This window comes from Schistocerca gregaria, chromosome 6 (assembly GCF_023897955.1).
Source record: "Schistocerca gregaria isolate iqSchGreg1 chromosome 6, iqSchGreg1.2, whole genome shotgun sequence".
In the NCBI taxonomy this organism is placed as follows: Eukaryota; Metazoa; Arthropoda; class Insecta; order Orthoptera; family Acrididae; genus Schistocerca; species Schistocerca gregaria.
The window spans coordinates 252,813,213-252,834,027 of NC_064925.1; positions in this window are offsets into that span (position 1 = coordinate 252,813,213).

Sequence of the window (20,815 nt, forward strand, 5' to 3'; positions counted from 1 at the left end):
AATTTCATCTGCAGCTACTGCCAATAACATTGATTTTTGCTTCCAATTTCTTCGTCAGAACATCTGACACCACGTTAGCTCCTTTGTCATTTCAATAACTGATTATTATGGCTAATATCATTCGACGTAGTTCGTTACAATTCGTCTGCAGCTGTATAGCGTAGGAGTGACGAGAGAAGAAGTGTGCTTGTTCTTGGTATAGTTTAGAGTTACTGAAAGGGATCAGATTATTATTATTATTATTATTATTATTATTATTATTATTATTATTATTATTATTATTATTATTGCCAGCTAAAATACCAAGAAATTTCACAACGTCAGCAACTATTATCTCTAAAGAAGTTCTTATGTTGTCTATAAGCGTGAACCTTCTAATCTTTCAGCGAAGTTAAAATATTTGAATAACCTAAGAGAACATGCATTGAAAAAGTATTTAAAATTTTAGTTTAGCTGGTAACAGGTAGCTGTATGTGAGGGAAAGGCGATGGAGTAGGCAGTCTTTGTGGTGTGCTGTGTGAAGCCACCAAGTGGTAGATTAATGTAGGTATGTCAATATTATTGAACATGGAAGCAGAAGTCTTCATGCAACCAAGGTAAAGATGTTAAATAATTATGATTTCTGTTTTTCCCAGCGCGTTAGTATAGTTGAATTGGGTGATTATTTTTAATTGTTGAGTAACCCCACCATGTACGAAAACCGTCTGGGCAAAAAGGCTAGTTAGATATTTCACTTTGTAATGTTTCTAAGATTTGTTAACAGAGCTATATTTAATTTGATGATTTGCATTTATGTTAAATCTCATTGTTCGTGAATCAATAGTGAGTAATGTAACTTCACTTGTCAGATATTTTCGAAAAAAAGTAAACTTGCAATATAATTTTGCAAAGAACTCAGTGCTAGTAATTCACTACAATCTGTAGCGCCTCCCTGTCCATATCACATATTTTTCCAAGAAGATGGATTTTCATAAATGTTTTCATTTAGCAGCCAAAACAATTTTATGTACATTTCAAAGTATCACAGCCAGAATTGCACATCGCACATCGCTGAGCCTGTAGCAAGCATATTTATATTTTTGTGAGAGACTAGAATATATCTCGTTCCACAGTTGCTGCTCTAGAGATAAGACAATTTAATCTATTTGTTATGTGCACAGGGACCAATGTTATCAGTTTCGAACAGGGCCAGATGATTCAGTGCCTAAGGGGCATAATGTATTTTGCAGTGACTGTATTTCATTACTGGTATTCGGAGTTTCATTGTCCAATCCATTCGTGTAAAGTTTTGCTAACAATAACTTGGAGTAAGCACACCACTTGCACTTACAACACGCAACACAGCAATTAGAGTTCAGTACTCATTCCACAGATCAGATCTTAATTCAACATAATCATAAAGAAATAATCTTTTCAAAACGACGTTACAAGTTTAACAACTCACGCATCCAAGTTGCTGACAAGAATTATATACAGGAAGATGGAAAATAAAATTGAGGATGTGTTAGATGACGATCAGATTGGGTTTTGGAAAGATAAAGGCACAAGAGAGGCAATCCTGACAATGCGGTTGATAATGGAAGCAAGACTAAAGAAGAATTAAGACACACTCATAGGATTTGTTGACCTAGAAAAAGCGTTCGACAGTGTAAAATGGTGCAAGATGTTTGAAATTCTGAGAAAAATAGGTGTAAGCTGTAGAGAGAAGCGGATAATATACAATTTGCACAAGAATCAAGAAGGAATAATTAGAGTGAACGATCTAGAACGAAATGGTCGGATTAAAAAGGGTATAAGACAAGTACGTAATCTTTCGCCCCTAATGGTCAATCTGATGGAAATAAAAGAAGCTTGCAGGAGTGGAACTAAAGTTATACCTGAAATTTTATCAACGATACGATTCGCTGATGACATTGCTATCCTGAGAGAAAATGAAGAAAAATTACATGATCTGCTGAATGGATCAGAGTGTCTAATGGGTACAGAATGTAATGAGAAGTAGCAGAAATGGGAACAGCGAAAAACTTAACATAAGGATTGATGTTGACGAAGTACATGAAGTTGAAAGCTAGGTGGACTAACAATGTAAGGAATGAGAAGGTTCTGCGCGGAATCTTAGAGGGTAGGAATATGTGGAAAACACTCACAAGGAGATGTGTCAGGATGATGGGACATTTCTTGAGATCAGCGACTGACTTCCGTGGTACTAGAGGGAGCTGTAGAGGGCAAAAACTGTAGAGGAAGACAACGATTGGAATGATACTAAAATGTAGACTTCCTCGGCCAGAAATATCATGTCCATTATTATTATCCGAGCTATTATGCCGTGGTCGGTTGATGAATTTTGTCTCAATTCCCAACGTTTCGTCTCCGACTGTGGGAGACCTACGGACCCCCTTGAAGAGGTCTTCCACAGTAGGAGACGAAACGTTGGGAATTGAGACAAAATTCATCACCCGACCACGGCATAATAGCTCGGATAATTATAATGGAAACGATTGGAATACATACAGCAAATAGTTGAGGATTTAGGTTGCAAGTGCTACTCTGAGATGAAGAGGTTGGCACAGGAGAGAAATTCGTGGTGGGCCGCATCAAACTAGTCAGAAGACCAATGACTCGAAAAAAAAAAAAAAAGAAATTCAGTGTCGGTACTGTGTATAAACGTATGTAATTAGATTAGCCCATATCTTAATTACAAGCCGTTACAATCCGTTAACATTTAAGTAAGTTTAAAACAATGACTTAGTGAAAGCACAAAAAAACAGAGTAACTTAAGAAGAGAAGTCCTCTTGCAGAATAAGCTCTGTTTCAACTGTTACTCGGGGCCAACAGACATGTCTCAGGCCCCTGAAAATTGATTTATGAGCCACCAGTTGGTCGGTTGCAACAAAATATACTTGCTACGATCACTGGGAATATTTTAATGTTTTGTAGTTTTGGCCAGCATTTCGGCTGCGGGTACCACAAGTGTTTTTCTTAATGCCACGCGACTCCACCTCAGCTGCTCAAGCGTACAATTAAATGCGTGCGGGCTGCTTCTCGGTAAGTGTCCGCAGGTTCCGTTTCTCGTTTGGGCGACTCCGCAGACTTCCCTACACTCTCGTCAGCTGGTCTCTCGAGAGGCCTCGCCGTGGCTCGCCCGCCGGCAAAGCTCCCAAGAAGTCGCTCAGCGGTTGCCGCAGCCCCAGCCGACGTGTTTTTGATTAGCTGCGGCTCAGTGATATGACGGCACAATTTGTTATGATTTTGTTATTATAGCTTAGAAATACCTTCTGACAAACTATATGTCAAAAGATTCGAATAAAGCTTCAGATTTCAATAATGTTTCGGCTTGAGGGGTTCAGTTGGTTAGTGAATAAATATCTCACCATTTTCCTGCCCTGTGTTTTATTTGCACCATGAATCACTTCCTGGAGTTCATAGGCCATGGATAGGTTTATCACCCGTTGAAGAGAAGTGAAAAAAAAGCAACCATACAGCTTTTCTTATCTTCTACGCTACTAACATTTTGCCTGATGCCAATAATTTTGGATCTTATCTTTGACTGATTTTATGAATCTGTTCTCACCATCGAGTCCTCTGCCATCTTCCAATTTCTTTCCCTTTTATACAATTTTCAGTCGTTGTATCCCCGTACCCATTCGCTTTTATACATAACCTATCCGCTCCAGTTTAGTGATAGTTACCCATTTTCTCCGTATGGGTTCTCTTCCGCAACTGTCCTGAAAGCTTCTGAGACACCGTCTCCTAAGTAACAAATCTTACCTCCCTCTACTGTTTAGACTCTAGAAAAATGATCAAGCCCACAGTATTATGTTGAAATGAATGATTAAACCAGAAAAAAAGACAATAAGATATATTTCACTGGAAACAGAAGATTCCGTAGATTAAGCTCAGTGAAGAGAAAAGAAATTGAAAGTTGCAGTATTTCAATTGGTACAGTGTGTCTTAACTTTCCTGCCCCGTTTCTTATATCCAACTAAAATTTAATAGCTCAGTTATTGCTCAGCGCATACATCAGCATGCACGACAGAACTGAAATTTCCCATTCGTTCTCATGTCACCTAAAATATTCATTTTGACGACTGATTCCTTATCTCATGGTTTTAGGCGCTACAGTCTGAAACCGCGCGACCCCTACAGTCGCAGGTTCGAATCCTGCCCCGGGCATGGATGTGTGTGATGTCTTCAGGTTAGTTAGGTTTAAGTAGTTCTAAGTTCTAGGGGACTGATAACCTCAGATGTTGAGTCCCATAGTGCTCAGAACCATTGGAACCATTTGAACCTTAACTCAAAACATTCAATTCAGGTTTCCCTGTCGTTTGTCTACTCGTAATTGTAGCTCTACACGCTTGTGACAGCCTGTATGAAGTTAGTTGGTTTAGGAGACGGCCATCTCTGGAGGACTGGGCGCAGAAAGGCAGAAGGATGGGAGGCCCGCCAGTCCTCTACAGCTGAGGCCTCAGTGGAACGAGGCCTACGTAGGCTGTGACTGGAGACATGAGGCGTGCCTGTGGCGGCGCGTGGGTCGTTGTCGAGTCCCGAACACCGGACTTTCACCGTGGCAATCCGCCTCGCCTCTCTTGTGCAACCAGCTGCAGACGGCTCGCATATCACCTGCCTCTCCCGTGGCACTCGAGGCTGCACGACGGTGGCACGGGTCTCTGCGCCAGTACGCTACCTAATATGAGCCGAGACTGATGTAACCGACTTCAGTAAAAGTAATTTTTGAGGACATTCCTCGTGAAAAAGGAGCTTTCGGGCTAAAAGTACACTACTGGCCATTAAAATTGCTACACCACGAAGATGACGTGCTACAGACGCGAAATTTAACCGACAGGAAGAAGATGCTGTGATATGCAAATGATTAGCTTTCCAGAGCATTAACACAAGGTTGGCGCCGGTGGCGACACCTACAACGTGCTGACATCAGGATGTTTCCAACAGACTTTTCATACACAAACAGCAGCTGACCGGCGTTGCCTGGTGAAACGTTGTTGTGATGCCTCGTGTAAGGAGGAGAAACGCATACCATCTCGTTTCCGACTTTGATAAAAATAAGACTGTAGCCTACCGCAAATGCGGTTTATCGTATCGCGACGTTGCTGTTCGCGTTGGTCGAGATCCAATGACTGTTAGCAGAATATGGAATCAGTGGGTTCAGGAGAGTAATACGGAACGCCTTGCTGGATCCCAACGGCCTCGTGTTGTAAGTGTGCTAGTTAGGTTTTTATATTGGTAACGCCACGTAGCGCTCTGTATGAAAATTACTGGCTGTGGTCTGAGCAGTCTGGTTTGCATTGTTGTTGGCTATTGTAGTGTTGGGCAGTTGGCTGTTAACAGCGCGTAGCGTTGCGCAGTTGGATGTAAGCCGCCAGCAGTGGTGGATGTGGGGAGAGAAATGGCGGAGTTTTGAGAGCGGATGATCACAGACAGTACATTTGTAAGACTGGATGTCATAAACTGATATATATATATATATATATATATATATATATATATATATATATGACTTTTAAACACTATTAATGTAAATACATTGTGTGTTCTCTATCAAAACATTTCAATTGCTAACTATGCCTATCAGTACTAAGTGCCTTCAGTAGTTTGAATCTTTTATTTAGCTGGCAGTAGTGGCGCTAGCTGTATTGCAGTAGCTTGAGTAAGGAAGATTTTTGTGAGGTAAGTGATTTGTGAAAGGTATAGTTTAATGTTATTCAGGGCCATTCTTTTGTAGGGATTTTTAAGGTCAGATTGCGTTTCACTAAAAATATGGTGTGTCAGTTTAAGCACAGACATGTATAATTTTTATAAGGGGACGTAACAGTATCACTGGCAGTGGAGATGACAGGCATCTTATCCACATGGCTGTAACGGATCGTGCAGCTACGTCTCGATCCCTGAGTCAACAGATGGGGACGTCTGCAAGACAACAACCATCTGCACGAACAGTTGGACGACGTTTGCAGCAGCATGGATAATCAGCACGGAGACTTTGACTGCGGCTTCCCTAGACGCTGCATCACAGACAATAGCGCCTATGATGATGTACTCAACGACGAACCTGGGTGCACGAATGGCAAAACGCCATTTTTTCGGATGAATCCAGGTTCTGTTTACAGCATCATGATGGTCGCATACGTCTTCGGCGACATCGTGGCGAACGTACATTGGAAGCGTGTATTCGTCACCGCCATACGGCGTATTATCCGGCGTGATGGTATGGGGTGCCATTGGTTACAAGTCTCGGTCACCTCTTGTTGGCATTGACGGCACTTTGAACAGTGGACGTTACGTTTCACGTGTGTTACGACCCGTGGCTGTACCCTTCATTCGATCCCTGCGAAACCGCACATTTCAGCAGCATAATGCACGGCCGCATGTTGCAGGTGTTGTACGGGCCTTTCTGGATACAGAAAATGTTCGACTGCTGCCCTGCCCAGCATATTCTCCAGATCTCTTACCAACTGAAAGCGTCTGGTCAATGGTGGCCGAGCAACTGGTTCGTCACAATACGCTAGTCACTACTCTTGATGAATTGTGGTATAATTTTGAAGCCGCATGGGCAACTGTACCTTACACGACATCCAAGCTCTGTTTGACTCAATGCCCAGGCGTATGAAGGCCGTTATTACGACCAGAGGTGGTTGTTCTGGGTACCGATTTCTCAGGTTCTATGAATCCAAACTGCGTGAAAATGTTATCACAAAAAAATGGTTCAAATGGCTCTGAGAACTATGGGACTTAACATTTTAGGTCATCAGTCCCCTAGAACTTAGAACGACTTAAACCTAACTAACCTAAGGACATCACACAACACCCAGCCATCACGAGGCAGAGAAAATCCCTGACCCCGCCGGGAAACCGGGCGTGGGAAGCGAGAACGCTACCGCACGACCACGAGATGCGGGCATTGTAATCACATGTCAGCACTAGTATAATATATTTGTCCAATGAACGCCCGTTTATCTTCTGCATTTCTTCTTGGTGTAGCAGTTTTAATGGCCAGTAGTGTATTTGTGCACGCCAGTGTTCGTAATTCACTCGTAGTATGATGCTCCTGCTACAGTGTGTCATAATAATGTACAGTATATGTCTATCGTACACATTACTCAAAAGTTCATAAGACGTATCAATTCTATCAGATCAGTTACGTAACGCTACTCCATACTAGATACATCACATGTGTTTCTCCAAAATGATGCCAAAACCGATCGATCACGAAGTTCGAATTGTTATCAAAAAGCGTTACTTCAAATAAAATGTCATTTCTGAAACAACTGTCTGTCACATCGACGTAGGTGGCACTACTTTGAAAAACAACGTACACCTATACCTACAATTCTAACATTGTACCTACTTTTGCTCTATTTCTTACGCACCTATGACAAACTGCAAGTCGGAAACGGTTAAGAGAGCCACAATTTGAACACTTTCTGTACTATGTGATAAAATTTATTTAGTGCCATTTAGGTACTACCTAGTCCTTACCATTTGAATTTTTCATTTTCTTTTAACTAGAAAAATCTGTTAAAGAAAAAATTTTGTTCATCTCGGCAAATTCCACCAACGCACAGATTCAGCACGGATTCAGAAAATATCGTTCTTGCGAAACACAACTCGTGAAGTAATGAGTGCAATCGACAGTGGATTTCAAATTGATTCCATATTTTTAGATTTCCGGAAGGCTTTCGACACCGTTCCTTACAAGCGTCTTCTTCTAATCAAACTGAGTGCGTATGGAATATCGCCTCAGCTGTGAGACTGGATTCGTGATTTCCTGACAGATAGGCCACCCTTCGTAGTAATAGATGGAAAGTCATCGAGTAAAAAAAGAAATAATATCCGGCGTTCCCCAAGGAAGTGTTATAGTCCTTCTATAGTTCCTAATCTATATTAACGACACAGGAAATAACCTCAGTAGCCATCGTAGATTGTTTGCAGATGATGCTGTCATTTACCGTCTGTAAAGCCATCAGATGACCAAAATGAATTGAAAAATGATTTAGATAAATGTCTGTATGGTGCGAAAAGTGGCAATTGATCCTGAATAAAGAAAAGTGTGCAGTTATTCACATGAGTACTAAAAGAAATCCGCTATATTTCGATTACGCTGTAAGTCCCACAAATCTGAAGGCTGTAAATTCAACAAAATACTTAGGGATTATAATTACAAATAACCTAAATTGGAACGATCACGTAAATAATATTGTGGGTAGGGCAAACAAAGACTGCGATTCATTGGCAGGAGCACTTTGAAGATGCAACAGGTCTACTAAAGAGGCTGCTTACACCACTCTTGTTCGCCCTATTCTTGATTATTGCTGTGCAGTGTGGGATCCGCATCAGATTGGACTAACGGATGACCTCGAAAAAGTATAAAGAAGGGCAGGTCGTTTTGTATTATCGCGAAGTAGGGGAGATCGTGCCACAGACATGATATGTGAATCGGAGTGGCAATCATTAAAACAAAGGCGTTTTCAGTTGAGACGGGATCTTCTCGTGAAATTTCAATCACTATTTTTCTCCTCCGATTGCGAAAACATTCTTTTGGCACCCACCTACACAAGGAGAAATGATTATAACCATAAAATAAGAAAAATCAGGGCTCGCACAGAAAAATTTAAGTCCTCGCCTTTAGAGAGTGGAACAGTAAAGAGACAGCTTGAAGAATGTTCATTGAACCCTATGCAAGGCACTTTATTGTGAATAGCAGAGTAACCACTTACATGTAGATGCAGACGCATGACTTCGATCATTTCCTGTCGGAGTCCACCGACATCTCTAGTGATCTTTATGCGTGAAGCAACCTGTACAATACTGTGAATGTGAGACGCCTTCCTTCCAAAGCAAATGCCTGGCTGGGAATGGATCCAGAAATACTGCTGAAGTTAATAAATAATTTGTAGTCACATGATCGTGATGTGGGGAATATAAGGAAGATGTGGTAGCTATTTCACACACACACAAATTGGCGGTGCCACAAAACTAGTAGAAGGCTGACTCGAAATACACTTTTAAAAAGATCACTGCATACAAAGGAGGAGAGAGAGAGAAAGAGCTGTAGTTTGCTTTCCAGATGACGTAAGAACTTGCACGAGGTATTTCATTCCGCCATGGACTGTAAACTGCCTCAGCATTCCTGGTGCACCTATCTTGTGGTACACTACACGAACTGCTTCAGGAGTTCTTAAATCTGGTGCCGAATATCACACCTTAAAGATGTCACAAGTAGTGCTTCAGAAGATGAGCAGCAGGAAGTATTAATTAAATCGTTGGTATAGCCGTGGAAACAATCGGCTTGAAACGCACAGAGTTTAAAACTGCTATACATTTAAAAAAAATTCGACACTGGACAGTAGTATACATGCATAAACATTAGTGTTATGCTTTTGACGAGAATTTTCATTAAGTAATCCAAACATATTAGTATTTGACGTCATGATTGGAAATGGTGGTGCATGAAATGTTACATGGAATTTCAATTTCACCGTGACTTATACCGTCACGGTTATAGCGTTCCCGACCACTACAGGTCTGCTAAGTGTATTTTCGTCTTTAAAGGTACCATAGAATTCTTAAGTGGAATGGTTCTGTAGGCTACATCACGACGAAGAAGGAGGGACGAAAGGGTCTACCGCGTCATAAGATAGTAAGAACAACAAATGCACTACGATATATTGAAAAATACGATCCATTCACGGCTAGATGACTAATATCGCTGAAAACACTCTTACATCCCTGTGCTCACCTTCTGGACGTTCACACGCAGGGCAAAGGTGCCGCAGTAAAGCGCCAAGGTTCACAGACTGCAGAAAATTACCGCTGTTAATGCGGCCCATGGCCGCACCGGCGGAAGTACGTGTCAGTCAGAGAGACGCCCGCTAGCAGTGGAGTGTCCCCACCCCAGGAGGAACCGAGTGGTAGGAATTCGAGCGCTATCAATACTCCTAACGCCAACATTCGTCATATTGAATCTTCTCAAATTTCCACAGAGTATACACGCGACACACGCGGTCCCGAAGACAGCTCAATGCACACTGGGTGTAAGTTCACTCTTCATCCACCCAGGGAGAGCTGCGAGCAAAATCATATTAAGCCACAGCAGTCTGGAGGCTTTCTCGGATGTGCTGGTGTACAAATAATGGGCCAGTCCCAACTCAGAATAATGGTATCCACTGAGATACTGTTTCTGGCCCCGACTTGCCTGCTTGCTGCAATGCTTTTACAGCCATCTCCAGACTCACAAGAATATTGGGAACGAGGCACATATATTATTGGTGTAATTACAATTAAACATTGCGATTGCTGCTGCAGCCTGACTCCGAGCGATGTACTGTAAGTGTCTCTCCTTGAAGGCTGTGTTATGGAACGAACCTCAATATCTACAGTACACATTGTCTTCCATGTAATATCTCTCTTATGGTTATCGATGTGTTGAATCTATACGACTGGACAGCGTCATGTTCTTTGCACATGCCGGGACTTAAGCCACAGTAACTTTTCTGTGCAACATATACACATTTCAGACAAGCAGTGCAGTTATCGTTTATACAGGTGCAGCACCAGAAAAAAATTGTGACATGCCCACACTCACACTGGCTAGGGGTCGCGATTCTCCTCAGTTCTAGAAAATTAGTTGACGCTTAGTCAACAATTCCGGAAGGTGCTGCATCCTGCCAGACTCTCTCAAACAAGAGGTGTGAAGTACAGACGTCCGGCAATATGTGATAATCAACAGCGCTCCCATGACGAAGCGGTTGGAAAGACATCACCAATACGGGTTGGTGTACTGTAATCAGCATCCCAGTCGATAGCGCAACTAAGAAAACGTGAGGATATTCGCAGGAAGCCGATGAGGGGATATTCTGTGATCCATTTTTTTACAGCCGTATTGCCCGTCCTGTCGTTTTGTTCATACGAAACAGCAGACCAACTTGAATCCTCGTATTGCTACTTTGTGCAGATTTTTATGAAATAAATCTATTACTCCTTATGCTCGAATACAATCCCAAATGCGTTGACATCACAACTCACTACTTCAAATCTTTCCCCTCCTTATGACTAGACGTACGTATTATTTTTACATGAACAGAATGTGTGTGTGGGTTTTATTTTGTCTAGTTGCGCAATAGATTGATCCAACAAGTACCTTTTGGCTCCTGCAAGAAACAATATCCACCTCACACTACTACAGAAGTCAGACAGACGCTCCTAATGTACCAACAAGAACTGCTTGAAAAACATTCAGCAACAAATATCTTTTGGAGTCGTTCGCTGTAAGGAAAAGACTTGGGTATGGGAGTATTCCTAGTTAATGTAAGAAAAACATTAAACGGACGAAAAATATTATTTATTACAAAAAATTCTGAGAAATCAAGTAAAACTCTTTCTATAAAATAACAATAAATTTCCGAGTTCTACTGGGAACAGTAGATTGCCTCTTATGGATATAAATGCTATTATTTTACAAAGTGTGGGAAAGTTCTCTTCTCCCTTTTCTTTAAGAATGCCATTTACTCGGTAGAATGGCTGAGAGCCACGCCTACACAACTTTTCTTGGTACGGTCAAGGCTGTCGCGTGAGAAATGTAATGGAGTGTACTGTTATGGAGGACAGATGAGGCTTGCATACGCTGTAGCGTACAATACCGTGAGCAGCGACGACTGCTGCCTGCGTCACTCGCTGCTGACAAATAACACATCTATCTCTTTCTATCTGGACTGACCTGCGCCAATCAAACTCTCCCTATGCCATGATGAAGTCAAGCACTCCTATCCGCTACTAGTCTAACTATTGGCGTGGTACACCGGTCAGATAACCAGTCCACCAGGATGCCACTCAATACTCGCTCGTAGGCGTTTAACTAGTACTCTGTCCACGTTCACACCGCACAATAAGTGTGGTGGCCAACACAGTGAACAACGCTTAACCGCGAGCGACTAAATATAGAGTGTCACTCCGATTTGCTAACGACAGAGGTGTTCTCCCAGTGAAGTACTGAGGAGAGACTTTGTTTCTCGCTATTTGCGTACACATACGAGGACACTCGCTCTCGTTACGTGTTGATGCTCCAAGAGCGACAATGGAACGGCCCCTTTTTCTGGAAAAGTTGCAAGGGTATGTCATTCACTGTCTTCCCTCACTCCTCTGGCTGTTTGCGTCAGAAATATTCTGCCAATCAGCGTTGCTCTTTTAAACGGGAGAATGACGTTTCGTTTGAGTCGACCAATGCGGAAATCTGTAGCATCTCCGTTAAGCGTATACTGTCCTCCTGAGAGAACTCTGTAACTATGCAGTCGGTCCGCGATAAAATGCGTCTTCTGGGCGCTCCCACACAATGTAGCGGAATTTGCTTTTAAGTCTAACACGGAGGTCGTTATCCCTTCGCTCTGGCAAAAGCTGTCTTCTCTCTGGGCGGTCGCTTCGTCTGAAGTAGGTATGTTGTTGACCCAGCTCTCTGAAGGAACAGTGGGCTGGTTTCCTCTTTAGAACGAATATTTCTGTGGCCGTCATGTTGTGTACGCCAGCCTCGACTTTTTTCAACCTTGGTGCGCACTTGCGATATAGTTATTAGACTTGCATATCGCTTACATGAATTCATACAAAATTGACTATCTTATCGAGTTTGGGTTCGAATGAAGCGTCTTGATGTGCAGAGTACTATTGTGAGGACGGAATATGTAAGAAATGAAGGTCAGGAGACCACGCCACCTAACAAGTAGTCTGATTACTAATTGCAAACATCTGGTGATATGTCAGATCATAAGCCACAGTACCTTTGTGTTCAGGCAACAACATAACATTTCTGATTTTCATTTACAGGTGCATAAAAAAGCTGATACACCCACACTCGCACTATCTGGGTTTCGTTTTAGAGCTACCCAGTAGGAGAAAAGGCGCCCACCATCACATATTTGTCGATTTACCACATCCACGAAGCTTTTTCGTATTTTTGATACCTGTACATACAGTGAATAAACAGTAATGTGTTATATACATTAAGACCGTGAAGTGGGGTTTGTGTCTGTTGTCGCAGACCCTTATCATTTAGAAGGCCCGCACAACAGACAAGCAAGGTGGGCTGCCGACCTCCCTTCAAGAGCTCGCCAGTGGATGTAAACATCAACAGATGCTATTCAAGAACTCAGCTGTACCAACACATTAGAGACAAATATTCTGGAGTGTTCCGGCGTAACCACAAACGCCGGAACGAAGATTCGGAACGCAAGACCAGAGAAGTCGGTGAGGAAACGGCGGCTAATGGTACGCGGAATTGGATTGCGCCGCGCCAGGCGCAAGACGTGAATAAAAGCGACGCTCCTGCTAGCCTCGGCTGCACAGATCAGCACCGGATTGCGGACGTTAGTTATCAACTTCCAGGAACTTTGTGTACAGCAAGAGCTTTCGTGCTTTCATGTCGCCCCTCGCTAGCGACATTTGATGTATTTCCAAAGTTAAGTATTGTCAATTGCTTTCTAGAAATAAAACTACTAATGTTATTTATTTGAAAGTGTTGTATGGCATTCCGAGAACGCTGCATCCCGTAGGCATCCTATTAGAGACGTGTGGGCAAGACCCCCACGTAGAGTTCTTACATCCTCAGTATGTTGTAACAATTTGCCTTGAGGACTACGGATTCGCTGATAAAAGACAATGGTACTACTTACAACGTGTTTTAAAGAGTGAGGTCAGGAAATGTGTTTAATGTGCTCTCGGACATTTGTAAGAAACTGAGGAAGAGTCGTCGCCACTTGAAAGCTTTTGATTACTACCTGTTCCTTAGACAATTTGCAGCATTACTACTTGACATATATCAGATAGATTGTATTTGCTAAATGACATGAACAAGGGATGAGCTCATTTGAATGTATGAGCCCTGCTGTAACACCTATGACTCGAATGCGCAATGCCAGATTGATGGACGACCACTTTAGTTTAAGATTTGCAGCAACGTGATTCTGTTTCACCGAGTGGTATCGCTGTTAATTTGTTACTAAGGTGGTTGATTGCTTCAAGTGAACTCAAAATGCCGAAGAGGAAGTTATCATTCCAAGAAAAATTTCCAGATGAATGTTTATTCATGAAAGGAGGGAGGTTTGACTATGAAGCGGAATGTGTAATTTGTGTTATATTGCGGTTGCGAGAAGAGCAGACATTAAGGATCAATTATCTGACGCAAAGCACTAATCGAACGTGCACTCCAGAAGCACGAAGCACTTACGAAGTGGACAGTTACTTTGTTTCAGATTCATTCAAACAGGGTTACCTAGTAATAGCACTGAAATTAGCAGTGTGCTGCCATACCGTTAAACATCATCATGTCTTTGAAATCAGTGAACTATACTTTCATGGTAAGCTCCAGACTTTTTAATGTTTCCATTTTTAGTCAGTTTGAGAGAAAAGTTTCGGTGTGTCAGACAGAAATTATGGCAATATATAAAGGTAAACGTAGAGATATCGCGAAATGGGGGCGAGTGTTACCTACATTTAATTTTACGTTCGGTTTTGTCAAATATAAAAAAGCCCACAACCAGCAGGTGAGAGGCAGTGTTTGCAGACCGGCACAGACTTGTCCACCATTCTCAGACTGGCACCGACCTATCCAACGCGCTCGGACTAGCATTCATTTCCGGGTGCGGTAGAATGCTGCATTCCTATTGGCTCCCTGGGTGAAGTGATAGGTGGAGGGGGCACAGGGTATATAAAGGCGACTCCACCCCCAGTCGCCATCATTCCGTCGTCAACCACCGTAATGCGAGGTCGAATGTCTTCTGCTAGCTCGTGTGCGTTAATCGCCAGTTTGTTCCTTTTTTACGTGCGTGTCACCAGCTTAGGTGGAAAAAGGAAGTGTTCAGTTGCATCAAGCACCATTCCTAGTGTCAGTGGCGGAAACCGGCAGTGACCATTAGAAGAGGCTGGGGAATTACGTGGTAAGTACAGTTTCAAATCGGCAACTGTATCGTAGTATTGAATACATTTCTTCTCAATGCTTCAGCGTATATCCAAAAACGTCGAATTGTGGTTGAAATGAGTGCTATGGTGCAACAGTAGAGACAGTGGGAGCAGCAGCACTTGTGTGGCCAGCGAGTCTGTAGATGATTTCGAGGAATCAAAACCGATAACTGTATCTTTTTTTCACTAAACATTTCGTACTGAGTACGTGTCTTATTGTTTCAGCATATATCCTCCGGGTAACTGAAGAGGCCGAGAGGCAACTGCTGCAGCAACAGCAACAACCGTGGCGGCACCAGCAGTGGCTGCAGCTGCGCTAGCAGCCACAGCAGCAGTAGTGGCAGTAGCAGTGGCAATATCACCGGTTTTCATCATATACGTAATATGTTGTGACCAACGAGTCTGAGGCTGTTGTAGATGATTTCTAGGGACCAAAATCGATAAATGTTGCTTTTTCACTAAGAATTTGTTGCAGTATATGTCGTGTACACGTAGGTTCTTTCTGAAATTTTCATCCTTTACATAATATGTTGTTGTTGTAGATGATTTCGAGGATCACTAAGAATTTAGTACTGTTTAGGTATTTACATCCATTATTTTTTCACCTCCATAGTTCTCTTTATATGTAATTAAATTTCATTGTATATCTAATATCGTATATATTTTTTGTTGTTGTAGGTTATTTTCTGACAGATGAATATGGGGAACAGGAAGTGGTATGTTTGGAGATATGCAGTGTAAGTAGGCTGCTTAGGTTTTTATGTTTGTAACGCCGAGTAGCGCTCTGTATGAAAATAACTAACTGTACTGTGTGCAGTCTGTCGCTGGTTGGCATTGTTGGAATATTCGCTTGTGTAGTGTTGGGCACTTGGATATGAACAGCGCGTAGCGATGGGCAGTTGAAGGTGAGCCGCCAGCAGTGGTGCATGTGGAGAAAGAGATACTAGAGTTTTGAGAGGTTAGTATAAGCGAACGATCTGAACGTGTGTCTACCAGTAAAAGGAAATTTGTAAAGATGTATGTCATGAATTGAGATATATATATATATATATATATATATATATATATATATATATATATATATGGTGAATTTTGAACAATATTAAGGTAAATATATTGTTCTCTAGAAAAATCATTCATTTGATAACTATGCCTATCCTTAGTTAGTGCCTTCAGTAATTAGAATCTTTTATTTAGCTGGCAGTACTGGCGCTCGCTGTAATGCAGTAGTTCGAGTAACGAAGATTTTTGTGAGGTAAGTGATTCATCAAAGGTATAGGTTACTGTTAGTCAGGGCCATTCTTTTGTAGGAATTATTGAAAGTCAGACTGCGTTGCGCTAAAAATATTGTGTGTCAGTTTAGTGATGATCAGAATAAGTAAAGATAGAAATGTCTGAGTACGCTCAGTTTTGCTCAGCTGTTTGAAAATCAAATAACGTAAGAGTTTTCCAGCACAGTCATTGATAATTTTTCAATGGCGATGTTTCAGCAGGGATCATCGCCGGTCTCATGTGAGTATGTAGTCTAAAAAAGTATTTTTTTCGAGTGCTGTCCATGTATAAACGATAACTGCACTGTTTGTCTGAAATTTGTATATGTTGCAGTGCAAAGTTACTGTGATTTATGTCCCGTCATGTGCACAGAAAGTGGGGTTGTCCATTCGTAAGGGAATTATAGATTCAACACATCAATAACAGTAAGGGTATGAGACAGATTGTACGTGGAAAACTATGTGCGCTACACACATTGAGATTCGTTCAAGAACGATAGCCTTCAAGAGAAGAATTTCCAGTACATTTCTCAATGTCAGACTGCAGGAACAATCGTATTATTTAAGTGTAATTACACTTATAAGTGCCTGGTTCCCAATATTCTTGTGAGTGTAGAAATGACTGTAGAAAGCATAGCAGCAAGCAGGCAGGTCGTTGCCGGGAACACTATCCCAGTTGACGCCTTTGTTCTGGGCATGAGCTGGCCCGTTCTTCATACACCAGTTTGTAGAGTCTGAGACAGCTTCCGGTCTGCTGCGACTTATGACATTTTGGCTAGCAGTTCATCTTGATTGAGCCGTCTTGAGCACCGCGTGTGTCATGTGTGTCCTCCATGGAAATTTGAGAAGATTGAGGTGACGAGTGTTGGCGTTGGGAGTATTGATAGCCGTCGATTTCCTACCACTCGGTTCCTCCTGGAGTGGGGACCCTCAACTTCAAGCGGGTCTCTCTCTGACTGACACTCACTTCCGCCACTGCGGACATGGGCCACATTTACAGAGGTAGTTTTCATCAATCTGTGAACGTCGGCGCTTTACTGCGGCACCTTTGCACTGAGTGCGGACGTCTGGAAGGTGAGTACATGGGATGTACACTCCTGGAAATTGAAATAAGAACACCGTGAATTCATTGTCCCAGGAAGGGGAAACTTTATTGACACATTCCTGGGGTCAGATACATCACATGATCACACTGACAGAACCACAGGCACATAGACACAGGCAACAGAGCATGCACAATGTCGGTACTAGTACAGTGTATATCCACCTTTCGCAGCAATGCAGGCTGCTATTCTCTCATGGAGACGATCGTAGAGATGCTGGATCTAGTCCTGTGGAACGGCTTGCCATGCCATTTCCACCTGGCGCCTCAGTTGGACCAGCGTTCTTGCTGGACGTGCAGACCGCGTGAGGCGACGGTTCATCCAGTGCCAAACATGCTCAATGGGGACAGATCCGGAGATCTTGCTGGCCAGGGTAGTTGACTTACACCTTCTAGAGCACGTTGGGTGGCACGGGATACATGCGGACGTGCATTGTCCTGTTGGAACAGCAAGTTCCCTTGCCGGTCTAGGAATGGTAGAACGATGGGTTCGATGACGGTTTGGATGTACCGTGCACTATTCAGTGTCCCCTCGACGATCACCAGAGGTGTACGGCCAGTGTAGGAGATCGCTCCCCACACCATGATGCCGGGTGTTGGCCCTGTGTGCCTCGGTCGTATGCAGTCCTGATTGTGGCGCTCACCTGCACGGCGCCAAACACGCATACGACCATCATTGGCACCAAGGCAGAAGCGACTCTCATCGCTGAAGACGACACGTCTCCATTCGTCCCTCCATTCACGCCTGTCGCGACACCACTGGAGGCGGGCTGCACGATGTTGGGGCGTGAGCGGAAGATGGCCTAACGGTGTGCGGGACTGTAGCCCAGATTCATGGAGACGGTTGCGAATGGTCCTCGCCGATACCCCAGGAGCAACAGTGTCCCTAATTTGCTGGGAAGTGGCTGTGCGGTCCCCTACAGCACTGCGTAGGATCCTACGGTCTTGGCGTACATCCGTGCGTCGCTGCGGTTCGGTCCCAGGTCGACGGGCACGTGCACCTTCCGCCGACCACTGGCGACAACATCGATGTACTGTGGAGACCTCACGCCCCACGTGTTGAGCAATTCGGCGGTGCGTCCACCCGGCCTCCCGCATGCCCACTATACGCCCTTGCTCAAAGTCCGTCAACTGCACATACGGTTCACGTCCACGCTGTCGCGGTGTGCTACCAGTGTTAAAGACTGCGATGGAGCTCCGTATGCCACGGCAAACTGGCTGACACTGACGGCGGCGGTGCACAAATGCTGCGCAGCTAGCACCATTCGACGGCCAACACCGCGGTTCCTGGTGTGTCCGCTGTGCCGTGCGTATGATCATTGCTTGTACAGCCCTCTCGCAGTCTCCGGTGCAAGTATGGTGGGTCTGACACACCGGTGTCAATGTGTTCTTTTTTCCATTTCCAGGAGTGTATAAATGTTTTCAGCGACCTCAGTCATCTAGCCGTGAATGGATCGTATTTTTCAATACATCGTAGTGCTATCTGTTGTTGTCACTATCCTATGACGCGGTAGACCCTTTCCTCCCTACTTCTTTGTTGTGATGTAGCAGAGAACCAGTCCACAGCAGACCTGTAGTGGTCTGGAACTCTATAACCAAGACTGTATAAATTCACAATAAAAGTTGAAATTCCAGCTATCATTTCAAGCATCACCGCTTCCAATCGTGCCGTCAAATAATAATAAGTTCTTATCAAAAATTTAACACTGTTGTTGGTGCATGCAAAGTAGTGTGCAAGTCACCCTTTTTTTAGTTCTAGTAGTTTAAAACTGTGTATGTTCCAAGACAATGGTTTAAACATCTGTATTAACGAGTTAGTTAATATTTCCTGTGGCTCATCTTCTGAAGCACCAATTGTGGCATCTTCAATATGTGATATTCCGCACCAGATTTAATAACTCCTGAAGCAGTTCGTGAAGTCTACTGCAATAAAAGTGCACCAGGAAGGCAGGGGCAGTTTACAGTCCATGGCAGAATGAAATATCTCATGCTAGTTCCTATGTCATTTAGAAAGAAAACTACAGCTCTCCCCCCACCCTCCCTCTCTCTCTCTCTCTCTCTCTCTCTCTCTCTCTCTCTCTCTCTCTCTCTCTGTATGCAGCGATCTTTTCTAAAGTGTGTTTCAAGTCAGCTTTCTAGTAGTTTTATGGCATTGTCAATTTGTGTGTGTGAAATAGCTACCGCATCTGCCCTATCCCTACATCACGATCATGTGAGTAGAAATTAATTATTTACTGACTTAGCAGTATTTATTGATAGATCCCCAGTCAGGCATCTGCTTTGGAAGGAAGGCATCTCGCATGCACCTATCTGACAGGATGCTTATGCATACAGACCACTCAAGAGGGCAGTGGACATCAACAGGAAATGTGCTTAGGATTAGCATATGCCCGAGCATGCTAATGCAGAGGCCTGCACAATGAGGCCACCGACAGCCCTGGGGTGCGTGGCTGGGACAGCCTGCGGAGTGGCTGGATGGAGGTTTTTTTAGATACGTTTAAGCAATCTGTGACAGTGTAGTTACGTGTTTCCTTCCGCGATCAGAATGAAAAAAGTGGAGCAGTTTTTTAAATGTTCCACACTCTGTAATCGATTTCCTGACAAGTTCATTAAATAAACTGTATTCCATAAACCAACTTGTTTCCCATAAATCGTTTCAATAAACAACAATCCACACATCGTCTAAATTGCTTAAACAATATTCCATATACTGTCACTGATAAATCAGTATTTCCAGAAGTGGACAGGGGAAAGGAAAACTGAAGGATATAGATATAATTAATTATTTAATTAGTCCATCTATTTGATACAGTAGTGGAGGGTATTCGAATGAGCTGCAGCAGCTTGTAAATACCAAAAGTGGTACAACTAAGCTATTTCCTGCCATATTTTTTCAATCAATTTAATTAATTACACAAATATTTTGATTTCAGAAGTGATGCTGGGTTTTGAAGAGCGTGGGGAGGGGGTTGGAGTGACATAGGATACCACTTGAATGAATAATAGGTGAAGGATGGGGTATGCCCAGTGGGTCATCATGCTCTTAGCAGAACAATGGTTTAAGGACCTGTCAATAAAAAAAATAACACAAAAACAATAGATTTGGTCCAGAATGTATGCTTCCATCTTAATGTAGGCAACCAGTATTAACAAATTGTGCTGATGTCTCTGTTGCCCTACTACTCTCAAATCGGGAGTCATTTGACCAGGCCTTCGTTTTCCACCTGTCTAAGGTCAAACCATTATGGTCACGAACCCAGGAGAGGCACTGTGGGTGCTGCATGATGTCAGTAAAGGCTCAAGTCATGAGATGCCTACGGAAAAACTAATTACGCTGACAATTCGAGCCAAACTTAACCCTTACAAACTCAATAGTTGCTTATTGAGAAGGTTAAACAAACAAAAATGTGTAACTGTTAATTTTGTGCTGTTAAAATCACAAAGCCGGCCGCTGTGGCCGAGCGGTTCTACGGGTTCATTCTCG